Source organism: Larus michahellis, chromosome Z (genome assembly GCF_964199755.1).
Source record: "Larus michahellis chromosome Z, bLarMic1.1, whole genome shotgun sequence".
In the NCBI taxonomy this organism is placed as follows: Eukaryota; Metazoa; Chordata; class Aves; order Charadriiformes; family Laridae; genus Larus; species Larus michahellis.
This window is the reverse complement of record NC_133930.1, coordinates 37,017,873-37,034,291: the sequence shown is the minus strand read 5'-3', so window position 1 is coordinate 37,034,291 and position 16,419 is coordinate 37,017,873.

The window sequence follows — 16,419 nt, the reverse complement described above, 5'->3', positions numbered from 1 at the left end:
TGTTGGAATCTCTGCCTGCTTCTTCAGGGATATTAGACAGATCACTTGGAATATAATCCAAACTCGAGTGAATTTAAGAATTTTGCCAAGAACAAGTTTTTAATGTATATTTTAAGTCTGAGAATTAGGGCTGTCAGAAGTGGAGTGTCTAAGGAAAAACACTCTTCCACTCCTAATTAGGTACTTATATCCTTTATCAATTATTGGTGCAAAATCATTCTGAGTATAGTTATGACTTAGTGGTATTAGCATAATTTCCATGAGGATGTTTGTTGCTTCGAATAGTGTATACTACATTTTGAGAAGACCCTTGTGGTTTTGGAAAGTTAGTATTTTTTTCTTCAGAATACCATTTACAGATGTCACTGTTAGTGGTTCCAAAATTTGAAAGTTCTTATGAAAGAATAGCACAGGGATGGGTTTTTTAGCTTTGCTTTTCTTCATTGCAGCTGTTCTGAGAAACATTACATGCTTGTAAAGGAAGCCATGATGTTTGTTTTCTGACAGAAGCTCCGTAATCTTCCAGCTTTACAGAAAGAGTGCTTTATAAGTAGGGCCCACTGAAGGAATTTAGCAAAAAATGAGGTACTGACATTAATTACTGAGCGGAATATATTATTGTATTTCTGATACCTGACTAGCTCTGCCCTTAATATTTGTGTAAATGTAGTTACTGATCAGAGGGCTAATCAAGTAAAAAAGAATGAGGGAGAAGATACCCTAACTTGTGAATCTGTTTCCTTTCCTTATTTTTTAAATCAAGAGTGTTGATTTTGATACAAAAGACTAGGAAATTACAAAAAAAAAAAAAAAAGAGAAACTAGGGGAAAGGTGAAAGATGAAGTATGAGGCAGTCCTGGCAAATACATATATAGCAGTCCGGCAATGGTTGTCTGACACATCCTACCGTATTACAGAACAGGGGGGAAATAGGGTTTGTTGACTTCACTCAGGAAGCTTGTTGTCTGGTGACTCAGTGACTCACTGTTACTTCACATCTAGAAAAAGTGGTTCCTCAGGAGGACTTCAGAATTAGCTGAATAGTTCTGAGGAGAGTCAAGGAAAAAAAATCTAAGGTTTTAAGTGTAAGCAGTAGTAAAGGAATGGGTTTTAACTTTACGTGCTATACAATCTTTTCCTTTTTTTTTTAATGGCAGTTTGTTTAGCTAGAACAGGAATATTGAATGAGCTAAAAGCATACCTGCAATAAAACCTGATTGTGAGAAAAATAAGAAAAGCTGGGGAAGCCTAGGCTTTTGTTAGGGATCAGGAAGAAAGACTAGTGATATTCTTATAAGTAATGGTTAAAGGTAGGTTCCATCTGCTTAAGATATCTCAGGTGTCTCCCAGATAGTATTTTGTAGATGTTCAGAAAACAGTTCTTCTGTTTCTGGTGTTGTGGTTTAACCCCATCAAGTAGCTCAGCCCCACACAGCTGTTTGCTCACTCCCCTCCAGTGGCATGAGGGAGAGAATCAGAAGTGTAAAAGTGAAAAAACTCATGGGTTGAGATAAAGACAGTTTAAAGCAAAAGCTGCACATGAAAGCCTAGCAAAAATAAGGAGTTAATTCATTGCTTCCTACGGACAGACAGCCATTTCCAGGAAAGCAGGGCTTGGGAAGACAAACACCATAACTCTAAAAGCTCCTTTTTCCTCCTTCTTCCCCCAGCTTTTATTGCTGAACGGGACATCATACGGTATGCGATATCCTGCTGGTCAGTTGGAGTCAGCTGTCCCAGCTGTGTCCCCTCCCAACTTCTTGCCCACCCCCTCGCTGGTGGGGCAGCAAGAGACACAGAAAAGGCCTTGATGCTGTATAAGCACTGCTCAGCAACAACTGAAACCTGGGTGTGCTGTCAATGCTGTTGGTCACAAATACAAAGCATAGCACCATAGAGCTACTATGAAGAAAATTAACTCTATCCCAGCCAAAGCCAGTGCACCTGAGCAGGTCCTATTCATCTTGCTCAGAGGTTGTGAGACAGGTCTGTGGCTGGTAAGCTTCTGGGGTCTCCCTCAGCTCCCAGCTCCCGTCCCTTAGGGAGCAGCCAGCCTGTGCTGCACGGTGACAGTTAGCTCAGGCCTTCTTGAGTCCTCAGCCCAGACAGCCAAACCTCTGGAAGGAGGGATACGCTTACAGTACTGACATTTTCTAAGGGGTAATACTTTTCTGCTATCCTGCTTTACTCAAGAAAGGATTAAACAGAGTTCTTGCCAATTTTGTATATATTAGTATACATACATGTGTAAGGGTTTGGCATTTAGTTTGATGTTTGAAGCAGTCATACTGCTAGGTGTCCCGGGAGAAAATTGTGCCTGTTCACATGCCTCACAGAGTCAGAACAATGAACCGTGACTGTCCAGAGACAGAAATTAGGAGCTTAGAAACCAGAATTAAGCCTGCTTATAGAAAACTGCTGACCAAAGAGGGGAATCACCCCAGTCTGTAACAGGTACACATAAGGCGTATGGCTTCCAGGAGTATATCTGAAGAAAATCTACAAACAAAATCACACTGCAGCTTCAGCTGGCATTGATGCACTCCCTAAAACAGACTGATGGCCTTAAGTGTTCCATTACATCCTTCCTTTTTGTAGCCAAGGTGTTCTGTTCCTTACGTGATCCATTGTATGACTGGATCCACGATACGAACTTTGTTCTTGTTCTGTACATGTAATTCAAGTTGGTTTTACCTTTGACCTGAAACCTCTTATGAGCACAGTTTCACTTGCTTACTGTAGAGTTTGTCATAGGTTGAACATCTATGGTTCATTTGGTTACAGAACAGGGCTTTACAAATAAAATATCAGGGTACTATGCCAAGCCCTCGTTCAAACTGTTTCAAAGTGAAATCCTAGGAAAGACTAATTGCATATGACAATTTACTTTGGTGAGAATGTAATTCTACCAAGTTTTGTTCTATGGTGATCTTGCCGCATGATTGCAGTGCTGTACAGGCGAGGCACAACTTATTTTCATTTCACCAATGCTGATGGAACAGACTGTTATCCTTTACTAAGGGTTACGAGAGTTTCAGATCTAGCAGTTGAGCTGCTTGTGTGAATTACTCATTCATTAACCCACGTGATGCAATGTGAGATGACAATGTTATTTAAGCTACCTGAAATAGCCAAGTTGAGGAGTATTACACAACAGTCTCATTTGGCAGCTCTGAGAGGGCATTGACATCTGACGTGGCACAGAACAGTAGATAGATTTGAACAGGTTAGGACAGCAATTTCTTCTGTATTTCTTTGTATCATTTTGTCTTTACATTTAATCTGTTTGCAGAGGCATGAGAGAAATATGAACTTGGTGGTTTCATCGACTAAAATGTCTTTCAGTTCCTCTTCAGTGAATTTTGTACAGGTTTCAGAATAGTGGGCTGTAATATCCCAAAACAAATGTGGTTGCTCCCCTCCATAACAAATGGGGAATTAATATAGTTGATCCATTACTTATGTGTGAACTTGATACAAGCAGATATATTAAGATGGATAATTACCAAGCTATCCAAAAAAACTGCAAAGGTTCATGACTGATGGAATCCTGCCATGGTGGTACAGACTGCCTAGATGATGGAATAATAGCCAGCCATGTGGGAAAGAAGACCAGTTTCTTTAAACCTTTAGAAAACACTTAACAAAATATAGCATAAAAGCTGAACTTCTTCCACTTTCAGAAATTCAACTAAGCTTACAAAGATACTATTTTTTATTTTGTTGCATTTTCTTCTCCTTCTGGGCTCCATGTCAATTGCTGTTACAGGCTTGGATTGTCGTGGACTTGCGGATGTCTGTGCTCTTCCCGTTGCTTTAAGTGGAAACCTTAAGGAGTTGGCAAGGAACAACCTTCAGTGTCTGTTTTACTATCTTTCCTTGAACTTCAGGGGATACAACATTGAGAAACATCCTCCCACAGCCTAACACAAGCTGCTTATTGTCTGCCTTAAACCTGTTTAAGTGAGTTTAGCTGACCTTGGCAGAAGTAAATTAAGAAATACCCTCAGGAAGTCCCTTGCCAGTAAATTGGAGGAAAAAGTAACTTCATACAGCAAAAGGAAGGCAAGCAGCTTGGGAAAATAACATCTTCCACTTGCAAAGATGGATCTGGAGGAGAAGATGGTGACTAAAGTCTCTTATCCTTCTTTTATAAAAAAAAGTATTCTTAAATTGGCCTACTGAATATACAATCAGTGAAGGTATAGGTTTCACACAAGCTAGCAGATTAAGTATGAGGCTTCCCACATTCTCCTGCTGATATGAAACCTACAAGCACTTTTTCCTCCATTAGGATTCATTTCGACTTAGTGAGGTCAGATGAAGAATACTTTCTTGCTCAGATTAGGAAAACTTTTCCTCCTCCTGTAGCAAAGACAAAGCTATAAGAGTGTTAGATTAGATACAGATGCCTCTAAACTAGTATGAGCTTTTCCCACTGATTTCAGTAGGCATTGATACAATTCCTAAGCACTGAGTTATTCAGATGTTTGCTGTGGAAGAAATAAGGCCTCTTGTGAAATGTTAAGAAACAGAAATGTAAACTCAGAATGGTCGATAGGTCAAAAATCAATTTTATGTACAAAGCTCTCTAACTCACCACCCACCAATACAGAAGTCCTTTACAACAGAATCAATACAGTTCTAATGCCCAGAATAGCAACATTTCAGAGCATATACAGGTACTGTTAAGTCTACCTGAACGCTATCCATGGAAGTCTTTGCACATGGAAGCTTTGTGTGTGATAGAATGACCATGGCAGCATCATTCACAGGCATTTTGAAGTACTTAATAGTACATTATTCAAGCCCAGAGATGAAACAGCCACTCCAAAGCAGCTCTTCTGCAATTCACTAGCCCTTCTCAGCCCCACAAGAGCACAGCAGATGTTTGGATTGCATTCTGTGGGCAAGACTTCAATCAAAGAGAAATTTAGGACTTGGGGACTATTAAATCCTGGATTAAAATATCAAAGTGGAATTTAAAATCATTGCCAAAACAGCTGTTGTTTACCGTCCCTTAACAAACCAGATGACTTGAGAGAAACATTTTTTAACAAGCAGATTACAGGAAGTCCAATATTCCTTTAACTGATATTTCAGGCAGCCCTAAGTTTGTATTCCATCTGCACTTTTATATCCCTTGGCAGTCTCTGTGCTCTGTTCTTTATGCAAACCTATTACCCTTAATGCACATAGCCAGGAAATCCCATGGGAGAAAAGGGAATGAACAGGCATGAGCCTCACAGTGATTAAACAGAACAGTTTACAATAAATATGAGTCTTAGATGAATCCCATTACTCCAGTCAGGAGAACTCATTAACGTGCCGCCTCTGGTTGCCAGGCCTAAGATTCAGCCCTGTTGGCTGTCAGTCATCCAGTTGTCCCCTTACTACTCCTCCTCTTCTCAGTCACTCCTGTTCCATCTGAGGTGCTATCAAAGACAAGAATCTGGTTTAAAAAGACTCTTTTTCTTTGGCTTATTGATCTTCCTGAGCCTCTGTTATGAATGTGTTGGACAGACATATCTATGTAGGACTGTAGATTGAACCTTCCCCAGAGACTGAAGGTCATTGAGTGCATCTCATATTTATTTATTTATAACAAAGTGAACTCGACATTTTTATTTTACAGATGGGAAAAGTAAATCACTGAGAGCTAGAACTCAGCTTCTAAGGCAGCCTGATGCTGAATGTCTGATTTGGGTATGCCTCTCAGAGGCATTGAGTATCTGGGAATTCCGGTTGGAGCTGAGGAAAAGTTTGCCCTTGTGCAAAGTCTTGTTAGCTACCAGCCCAGACTTTCCAATTTAAAAAAGGACAATGCTGCATTATAAAGTAGGATATTAATCTAAAAACAGTAACACTAGCGTTATTGAATTTTTAAGTTGGCTTTACTGCTGTTCTTGAGCACTGTGGGTGAGGGACTCTGAATATGAGAAAAGCACTCAAAAGTAAACAACCAGTTAAACCTCGCAGCATCCCTGCGGTGGAGCATTTTTAGAGAAGACACAGAGAAATGAAGTAACTATTTCCAAATTCTGTAAGTTAGCGTGGGTCAATGCAGATGGACTCCAGTTCCACAGCCTTATGCTCCAGTCTGACTGGAAGAGGAGCATCTGCAGTCTGGAAGCTATGCAACACTGTTAATGAAATGGGATGCCTAAGCTCTGCCACTCAGTGCTCTGCCTCTCAATGGAGCTGATGAGTTTGAGAGGAATGGCATGCTAACATAGTAATAAAAACTTCTGGATCACCAGTTTTGTGTTTAGCCAGTATGAAGTCTAGGGGAGGTTCTCTGCATTACCAGTGTATTTCGAACCTTGATCTGCTGATCCCCACTCCCCTGCATCACTGACCAGACTACATCATCTTGTGTACACGTGGAATAATTCTGGCATTTTATGCCCGCTCTGCACAGTACAGTTCAGCAAGCACCTAATGGGCTGTTTTAATAGTAGTGTTTGATTTAGCTGGTTGGTGAACTTTGTACTACAGTAAAAGATGAGTCATTTTTACAGATTTTGGCAAAGCAGCCAAGTGGAGTTTAACCAGGGTTTGTTAACATTTTCATGCACTAGTTGCACATCAGCAGCTGATGTTCAAAGCCAGTATCATCTCAAAAGGAAACTGCCCAGGGACAGTGCTCCCCAGAGACACTAACATGCGTCTGAGAGAAACCCATTTAGCCTTGTTTAAGAAAGAAGCCACAGAGGTGACGAGCTTGTGGAAACCTCAGTAGCAAGGAAAAACAGATGTGAAAGAACAAAAGCGAGGCTGCTGTGGAAGCCTCCTTGGGTTCCAAAAGAACGTTTCCCCCACTGTCAGACCTGAGATTTTATTCTGTCTGCAAAGGCTTTTGCAGGAAGATCTTTTGCAGCTAAGTCAGCGTAGAACTCAGTAATGCTAAAGTGATTTAGAGTAGCTGCCAGTCTGGCCTTATTTTTTCTTTATCAAGTAAATGGAAATGTAAGTAGTGAAGGCTTGAATGTTTTGTAGTGCACACCTCTTTGATTTCTGTGCAAGGTATAAGAATAAATAACCTTCTGGTAAGGAAACTCTTTGTGCTTAGTAAAGGAAATTCTCAGACACAGATGAAAAAGGAGTAGTTAGTTGCTAATAAGTAATTGGTTTCTGTTTAGGTGGAGAATTTCAGGAGGTATCTTAGCTTTTGTGTTGGGAAAGTCTTATATGAGAGCCTATGGGAGAATGGGGAAAAGTACTGCTCTGAATGGGAATGCTCTGGTAAAGGAGCTACCTTGATCTTTGAGGAAGAGTGGCTGATTGGGTTTCTGTGGAACACCTTCCTCCTAGGATCTTGAGAGATTTTTTAAGCATTTTCTTAAAATTACCATCTTTGGCCAGTTAATGTTTATTAAGGATTTAATCCTTTATGTATTAGACACCTCTGGCAATTTTCTTCTGCCATAAGGAAAACAGGATAGAATAGTAATCTTTGTTATTGAGGGAAAACAAAAAGCTGTGAAAAGAAAATACTGTTCACATACGGTATCAGCCAATAATCAATCCATCTCTCCTTACAGGTCTTTCCCTTACGGGTGCATGGAACTTGCAAGCGAATGTGACAGAAGTGGCCAAATAACATCTATGTCAATATCAAGACAGAGTACCCAATCTGGATTCATTGTTTGCTTTGCAATTCACAGTCAGGATTCAGCATAGCAATAATGGGACTGGGATCTGACTATAAAAAAAGCTTTTCATCATCACTTAAAAAACAGATAGTACAATGGTGATAAATAAGAAAAATCAAACTAAAAGGATAGAGTCTCCTATGGTATAGCCAGAGAGACTGATTTGAATTTTTTAGGATTGCCTGTGAGAAGCTTATTTATGCTACATTCCCATGCGCTGCATGGTAAAGATGTGTTCTAGAAAGCTGAGTAAATACACAGCACTCCTATTGACTATATGTTTTCTGGTCAAGTTTAATATTTATTTTAAAAAAAAGGTATCTGAAATGCTTTCTGAAAGACAACACTTCTAGTAGCGTGTAATATAAACTCCTAAGGGCAGTAGAGAGGCCTAAATTGGTGAATTGATTATCCTTGAATGTGTTCGGTCTTTTGCTGCACATGAGAAGGTTGTAGAAGGCATAGAAACAAAGACTGTACTATTATTTTTTGATTTCATGATACCTGACTCATTGGTATGATTTCAAACTATGGAAGTGTTTCCATTAGTGAAGGCTTGGGTACTACTTGTCAAGTTGACACTATTAAATGTTTTACTGCTCAGTGAAGCAATGTGTGGGTTTTTGGTGGAACTCACTTCTCCTTTCAGTATTGCCAGTGATCTGCTGTATGACTTCAAATAAGTCACTTCTACTTTCCATCTCTCTCATAAATAGTAACAGCAATCTCTTTCATTCTGAGTTCTTACCCAACTGTATGGGCCTTGCATAGCTTTGCACCTTGTTAAGCACTGTGGTCCTAGAGAATAGTTAAGTACTTGCGGTGCTACTGAACAACAAAAAAGCTTTATATTTTCTTTGAAGAAATAGCATTGATAATGTAATGAGTCATCTCAGTCATGCATGTCACATTGAAAAGGTCAGGAATTATATAATTAATAGCAACAAGTCTTATGGAAAACCCCAGTAACTCATTGTACACTCATGAAGGGCATCTGAATGTTACTGTGTCTCTCTGAAGTATTATGTTACATTGACAGTCATCCTCTCCAAACAAGGAAATATACTCCACTATAAATAACTTGAATTATGAAGGAAAGCATCAGATTTTGAAATAAACTTGGCTTACTGGAGATACTGAAGATATGGCCTAAATAAAAAGATGGGACGAAATTTACTAGAGTTGTATGCAGGATGTTGTCTGAGATTGAAATATCTACAAAGGTACTGGACGATGAACAATGTGTCAGGCACGTGTTCTTCAGGAAGACTCTGGGAGTTATAACAGATTGCAGGCTAGCTCTATGTGGCCAACATTGCTCTAACACTAGGACAGAGTAATATGGATCAACTAGGTTTCAGATTGAGCACAGTGCTTCTATTTGAGAAAGAACTGAGAACTGATGAGATGAGTGTCATCAGGCTAACAAATGTGACCAAAGAAGAAGGGCTGGATGAACTATGTTCTTCAGCCTAAAGAAGAGAAGAAGAATATTTGGTCTCTATCTTTGCAGATGAGAGAAGAGCCACCAATGTGCCTGAAATGCATTGGGAAACGATCAGCATAAACATTAGGGAAACCTTATAAATGGTAGGACACAGATTGCCTGTGTGTGATGTGAAACGTACATTGCCAGAGGGTCTTAAAAACAGGTTGAACATATTTCTGTCAGAAATGACAGATACTATTGCGCTTCCTTTCAGACAGGGAAGTGAAATAAAGGTCTATTAATGGGTCATCTAGCCCTCTATTTCTGGGATAACTGTCATCCCATGAGCTGATCTTGAGTCATTATCATCACCTAGAAAGTCTGTGGAGGAAAACATACAAAACTCTGCATCCCCAGGACTTCTATAGAGCATAAACTGCAACTTTATGTCAGGACCATGAGTGCATTTATAAGCCTTAACTGCCTTAACTGGTGTCACTGGGACCATCACCCACCCACTCCCCTGCCCATGGCCCAGGAGTCCCATTAAGTCTAGGCTTAAGCCTTCCATTCTGGCCTGAGCTGTGCTGTACATTTATCTTTCACCATTCCTGTTTTCTATTGCTCCTGAGTTGTTTGGGTTTCCTGACTTCATCTATAACCTGATGTATTACTTTGCCTTATTGGATGATTACTAGACTGTCAATAGGACCTGTTATCATCACCAATCTGAACCTGACCATGCTTGGGTACCCTGTTCGGGCAGACCCTATGGGACTGCACCCCGTTACTGAGGGTGTTGCCCGTGCTGGGGTCACCCTTGACTCCTGGATTTTTTTCCCTTGAAGAGTAGTCTGACTCTTTTTGGTCCTTGTCACTTAAAGCCATTGCCTTCAGAGATATCCTCGTTCTCCAACAAAGTAATTCCTACCAATACCAAAATGGAATCTGATAGACCAGCAACCACACTTGATAAACCATTGTTTAAGTTATTAAAATTTCCCAGTGTTGCTTTTAGATAATACAGGCTTCACCAACATGAGGGGGTTTGTGCAACTTGAGCAAACATGATGGTTGTTGAATGTTACTTGTGTTCCACTACTGTACCATTTTTTTGTCAGACCACCAGTTGACAAGTAAACCACAGTACAGAAATGGATTTTTCTTATCTGTCTGTTGTCTAGAATGTATTAGTCTTTAATATGAGAACATATCTCTAGCAGAGCAATTGCCAATATTAAATTATTCTTCAACCCCTCATCCTTCCCAAACTCACAGACGTCTACTGAAATGGCAGTGAACTCTTGAAAAAAAGGTCCACATTAGAATGCCTGGAAAACAACCAATAAAGTGCTCTCTGGTTATGTTATAAATTCTGACTGAGAAGATCACCTCACATATAGGCAATGATGGTATTCATTGGGCATAGCGTACAAAGTAAAACAAAGGCGTTTTGGTGAAGTGGACGTGAGTGAAGGTATTGGAGAAGCTTAAAAGACGGATAATGTCACCACAGCACAATCCATTTGATATGTTGTACCTGGTCCTCTTATGGCACCAGACAAATGCAAATGGTAACTATTATTCTATGCAGCTTAGTAAATATATCACAATTTTATTGTTTAGGAAGGAGTCTGTGGTTTTGGTGTACTGTTATAAATAAAAAAACCCCCACCTTGCTAAATTCCCTGAAAATGAAATTGTATGAAACCCACCAGACTAATACTGAAACGCCTGTCTTTAAGGGACTCTTTGTATGCACCATGTTGAGAATTTTTGACTGTCACTGCTATCACTGATGATAACTATGAACTGCTACAGCACTGACTAATGTTGATGGAACAGCATTACATTCTCAAAGAGGAATAAGCCATAACTTTATATAAATACATAGTAACATTTTTGTAATACTGTTTTCTTAAGAAAAGTGCAAAGCAGTCTGAAAACTGACAGCTAGGATTTTTTCAGTAGCAGACTTCGCAGTACTAACCCTAATTCCCTTGCTCTCTGCCCTCTTCTAAGCACGTGTGCTGCATGTGAAGAAGGCATGTCCTTGTTAGAAATGCTTAAGAACAAAATTCTCTGGTTTCTGGTTAGCAGAATGGTTTATGTTGCAGCTTTTAAGCAGCTATAAATTATGACTTCAGATATGTCCCCACAGACACCTCAGCTGGTTACGTCTCTGCTCTCAGTTGCATTGAATACGATACTCCCATAGTAAATATTCTATCATTTTTGTATCCTTTACAAAGAACAGCATCCTTATTCTGCTCTGCCCAAAAGTAAAGCACTCCCACCTTTTGTTTCTGAGCAGCGTGATCTGCAGGTTTTCTCTATTACGTGCTACATTTGCTGTCCTTTATCCCCTAGCAATAATCAATCTGTTCCTTAGTTCTAGAACAGGGACCGGATAATTTTGTCATGTGTTTGTGTTGTATCTACTATATCAAAATCCTCACCCATAACTGCATCTCCTGGGTGTTAATGCAACACAATTAAACAATTACGGGATCATGTTAACATCAATACAAAACGTGCTGTATTGTTTAACTGACAGTACCTAGATATTTGCCAGATACCTAGGATATTCATTTTTCTTTCTGCTGGTATGTCATTATGAAGTAGTTTGTCTTTTAAAACAGACTGCCCTATTGATTACTTCTGTCATGGCCTCATCTAGCATGTTTGACTATGTAAAGCCTGAAAACCACAGGGCTATATGAGGGCTGACAGGAGTTATAACATATATGTCACATGAGACACGAAGGCCTGCTGTGATCTTTCTGAACGTGCTGCACGTTACCATGACGGCACATTGCTGCCTGGCTTTCCGAGGACATCTGGCAGAGTTCTAGGCAACAGTAGCCGAATGAATAAAAATTTCCTGTACTTTATGTAGATATGTGTAATTGGCTCCCTATCCCTCTCAAGCTAGCGTGAGTTGGTCCCTTTCCCTCGTCTTCTATCTTAATTAAACATGTGATATCTATTGTGGGGGTGGTTCATACTCTATATGGGCAATAGTACCTCTCTGCCTGTAATAGGTACTACTTTTGCTTGCCTTTGCCTGTCTTCAAATGTTCAGAGGAGAACAACCTTTTACCCAATTCCTCTCTTTTGAATCAGATGTCAGGTTAGCTCAGTTACAGCTGAAGAGGTAAGAGGTAATGATCTTTGGACAGCTAACACAAGATAAGACCCTTCGAAAGATAAGTACATTCCAGAGGAAATGGAGCATGTAATAGAGAAAACCTGCAGATCATGCTGCTCAGAAACAAAAGGTGGGAGTGCTTTACTTCTGGGCAGAGCAGAATAAGGATGCTATTCTTTGGGAAGACAATTAGTGTAAACTTACAAAAGGAGGATGGTGCCTCAGAAATCTGATATCCCCTCCCGGAGAGGGAAAAACCAAGTGAGTCACAGCAGGGAAACTATTGAAGTGATTAACCAAGGCCCGAGGAAAGCTTTTCATACAGGAACATATAAAAATGGCTTAACCCCCAAACCAAAGAATAAGATAGACAGACAGTTTAAGTGGATAAGGAGTTAGTTGCGAGTCCAAAAACAGAATGGTGCAAAGAAGGATTACAAAGCCTAGAAATGGATTACCATGGGATTGGAAAGAAAGGGGAAAAGTGAGAGCTGAGGGAAGATAGCCTTGACAGTTGTCTTCTTTCACAGATAACAGTTTCAGGGTGTCCAACACAAGTGTGTTGATTCCCAGTTCCACAGATTCACTTGCATCTGACAGGGCAAAGTAACTTTTATAAACATGTAAAAGAAACACACGCTTTGAATATGATAAAACTTTAAGGCCAGAGGAACTGTTATAATCAATTGGCCTGATTATTTATGTTATGGACCCTGAACCATCTATCTTTCACAGCTCTGAACACCTTATTTTTCTTTGTGTCCCTATGGCAATCCTGACTGCTGGGAACTACTGCAGTGGTGGTGCCACTGGTAAGAACTTGAGGCACAGAAGGCATGTCAGAGTTTTCCTGTGCTTCTTGCTCACTCCAGACCTCAGACTGTGGCTGGAGGCAGTCCTTTAGAGCCTGCCAGCTTGCTAAGGCTGTGACTGGAGATGCTTTCTTGACAACTCCAAAAGGCCGCCCTTCTGTGCTCTCTGTTTTGAAGGACAAGAGCATGGATAGTTTCTCCTAACGTGGTTAAGAGTATGTCAGCACTTCACTGCTTTGAACAGTTATCCTAAAGACTGAGTAAAAAACTCTGGATAGCCATCTTGATGTGGAAGCATGCCTACTTTTAAATAAAGGTGGCTTTAATCTGTTGGGAGAGCTCTCACTGCCCCATTTTTGACTCCCCAGGATATCCCTCCACCCACCAGCTGTGAGACCAAGTGAAGACACTTCTACCAGGTTTTGCCAATACACTAGCACTCTAGCTGTCAGCCAGCTCTGGCTCAGAATATTAGGCTATACCCATTCCTAAAGGAACAGTATCAGCCCACTCAGGCCCCTACAGATATTACCACTGCTCTTCCCTTTTGCCTTCCTGTCACCTTTTTAGTGAACCACTGATACCCTGGTCTCATGAGGTTCATAGCTGAAATGAAAGTACCTCCAACCAGGTAGGTCCCAGAGGTCTTACCAGCCCCCTGCCATGTCAGCCCCCTGTGGCTGTCAGCCCCTGCCCCTGCCGGAGTAGGAGCCCGTCTCTGGTTCCCCTCAGCCCTGCTGAACTCCGCGCTGATGTGCCAGCCTGGCCTCAGCCCATCCCAGTTCCCACCAGGTTCCCAGTCCTCGGGGCTGGGGCTGCCCCCAGATGCCCACCCCCCACCCCGGCTGCTCTGCTCCTGTATGAGGTGGTGGGACCCCACAGGGACTCCCCATGGCTCCCAGCTGCCAGGAAGCCACCAGCCCACACTGAGCCCTGACACTGCAGCAAGAGGAGCGCAGCCCCTCCTCTTTGCTGTACTAAGGTGGTAAGAAAAGCTGGAGGACCTGAATTCTATCAGTTTCTGCTATCTCGGGCAGAGATATGTTACAAAGCTTGTGAGGCTGAAACCTGAGCTATTCCCTGTCATGGAGAATATGATAATGAGTTTATAACAGATGCACCAGAGGATAGATATGTTTATTATTTGATCCATAATTTCATACCTTTTAATTTTTTTCTGAAGTTAAGGATAGGTAGGTTGACTTCTGTTTAAAATGTTAATTAAATGGACTTGGGTATATGAATGTGCTAATGTGTTATTCAGACTGAAGGAATTAAACTTCTTTCATTAGATGCATTACATGATTTTAAACACCTGCCTTTGCTGCATGGAAGAGAAAGGCAGCGTATGCTACTATTGCCTTCTTCTTCTAGCAGTGGCTGGTGTGGCATGCCTTTGTATCATCTGTTACTACTGCTTTACTTGATGCTGTCCTGCCTTCCTCCCAGTGTTGACTGGGATCACACCTATCTCTGTTTTAAGATATTTGAGGAATTTGGTCCATCCAAGAGCTAACAGCCCATCCCTGCTTCTCCCCTGCTGCCTTGTTACCAAGACAAAGTTCTCAGGAAAAAAGTTTCTAGTTTTTCAGAATTTTAGATAATCCCCTCTGAATTCATCGAACACAGAAGGGGACCGGGTTGTGAAGAGAAACATGTTCAAAATCTGAATGCTTAGCCTGCCAAGGACTGTTGAGGGGCTGATACTATCTCTTAACTATTGCATTCTGGCAGAGTGTGTCCCTGGGCTGTGTGAGTCGCAGGTGTTCCGGTCCTACAAATAATGGTAACTAACATCCCTGGAATACTCTAGAATTTCCAGCACAAACACCCCTGACAAAAGGAATTAATTACTTTTGTAGTAGCCGTGGGTGCATTGAATGTTTTACACTTGAGAAGCCCCATGACTGTGAATGAGAAACAAATGGAGGTCTCAGATAACAACAACGTAAAGAAAACAGTGGAGTGCCTCTGAAGTGTTTGGTATGCATCCTAATAGAGGCATAATAGAGCGGTTCAGAGAAGTGAAAATTACTGTTTTATTCCAGAATAGTCTTCTATCTGTTCTGCTCTGGAACAAGAAAAGAGAAGTGATTCCTTTGCAGAAGCAAACTGAATGACCATTCCGGGAAGGTCTTCTTGAAATGGGATGGAAAAAAAAGATGCCCTCTCCCCCAGTCCAGGAAAAGAGTGTTCTGCGGGAGCGAGGGTCAGAATCTCTCGAGCAGTAAGCAAAGGACATTTTATAATACTGTAACATGTGAATATACATAATAAGTAAATAATAAGAATAGATGGCGTGTATATTTTCCTACCACGGCTTTGGTAGGAAGCCTTCCTTATGGTAGACGTCAGACTCTTTATGGTGGTCAGTCCAATGAGGAAAAGTGTCTCCTTCCCCTGTCTTGGGAAGTTAATGATATTTCTTACTGTACTGCTCTGTATTGGTGGAATTTGCTGTCCATTATTGAGCAGAAAAAGAGGTCTATTTGTTTTATGCAGTAGAAGTTAAAACAGAATCGTATGATGGACTTTTGTTTAGGGAACAAAAACAGCATAAAGGAGTCTTTGTCCTCTGTGGCTTAGAGATAAGGTGGTTTGTTGTCAAGTTTAACCACTAAAACAATTAAAGTTTTCTGGAAAGGAAGTTAAAATTTCCTTTAGGAAAAATATTTGTGCAAAACCGACTGGTTCAAGTAGAATTTGTTTGTACACATTTGTAGCGTGTGATTACCCTTGAGGCCTGAATCTTTCTTGTCAGCCTGTTCTGACACCCTGTCACTGCAACAATGAGCTAAATACAACTCTAATTGTAAATATGTATTTGAGCCTTTGCCCACTGTTTTTCTCTGCTGGTTTGATAATCCCTAACTGTGATGTCCTTTGTTTATAGGTTAAAAGTGAAGTGCACCTTCAGAGTTATGAAAGTTACAGCATACCAAATGCGTGTTTAGATCTGCTGAAGATGACTGTCTGTGAGCACACTGAACTGCTCCCATAGTGCCTGAGGAGAAGACTGGAGGCTCCTCTGCCTTTCCGAGCTAGAATCTCGCCTAGGGATGCGCGGCTGCCTGGCAGCCACACAACCAACTGACCCTGGTTTCAGCTCGCTCCGCGCTCCAGCCCCAGGTGGAACAACTCCTGGTTAAGAGGTGCTGGGCGAAGGATGACAGGTGATTAATTTCAGGCCAACACAGCCGTATCTCTTGCCTCGACATTTTCCCCCCAATTAGATGAGCTGCAAGACTTGCATGCGAGAGGAGGGAACACACTTTGCTTGTAACCCCTCTGTCGCTGCCTAGGCTAATGGCGGGCCTACACACCTCGCCTGAAGGCCTGGATCCACCGCTCCCCCTGGTCCTTGTGTTTGTG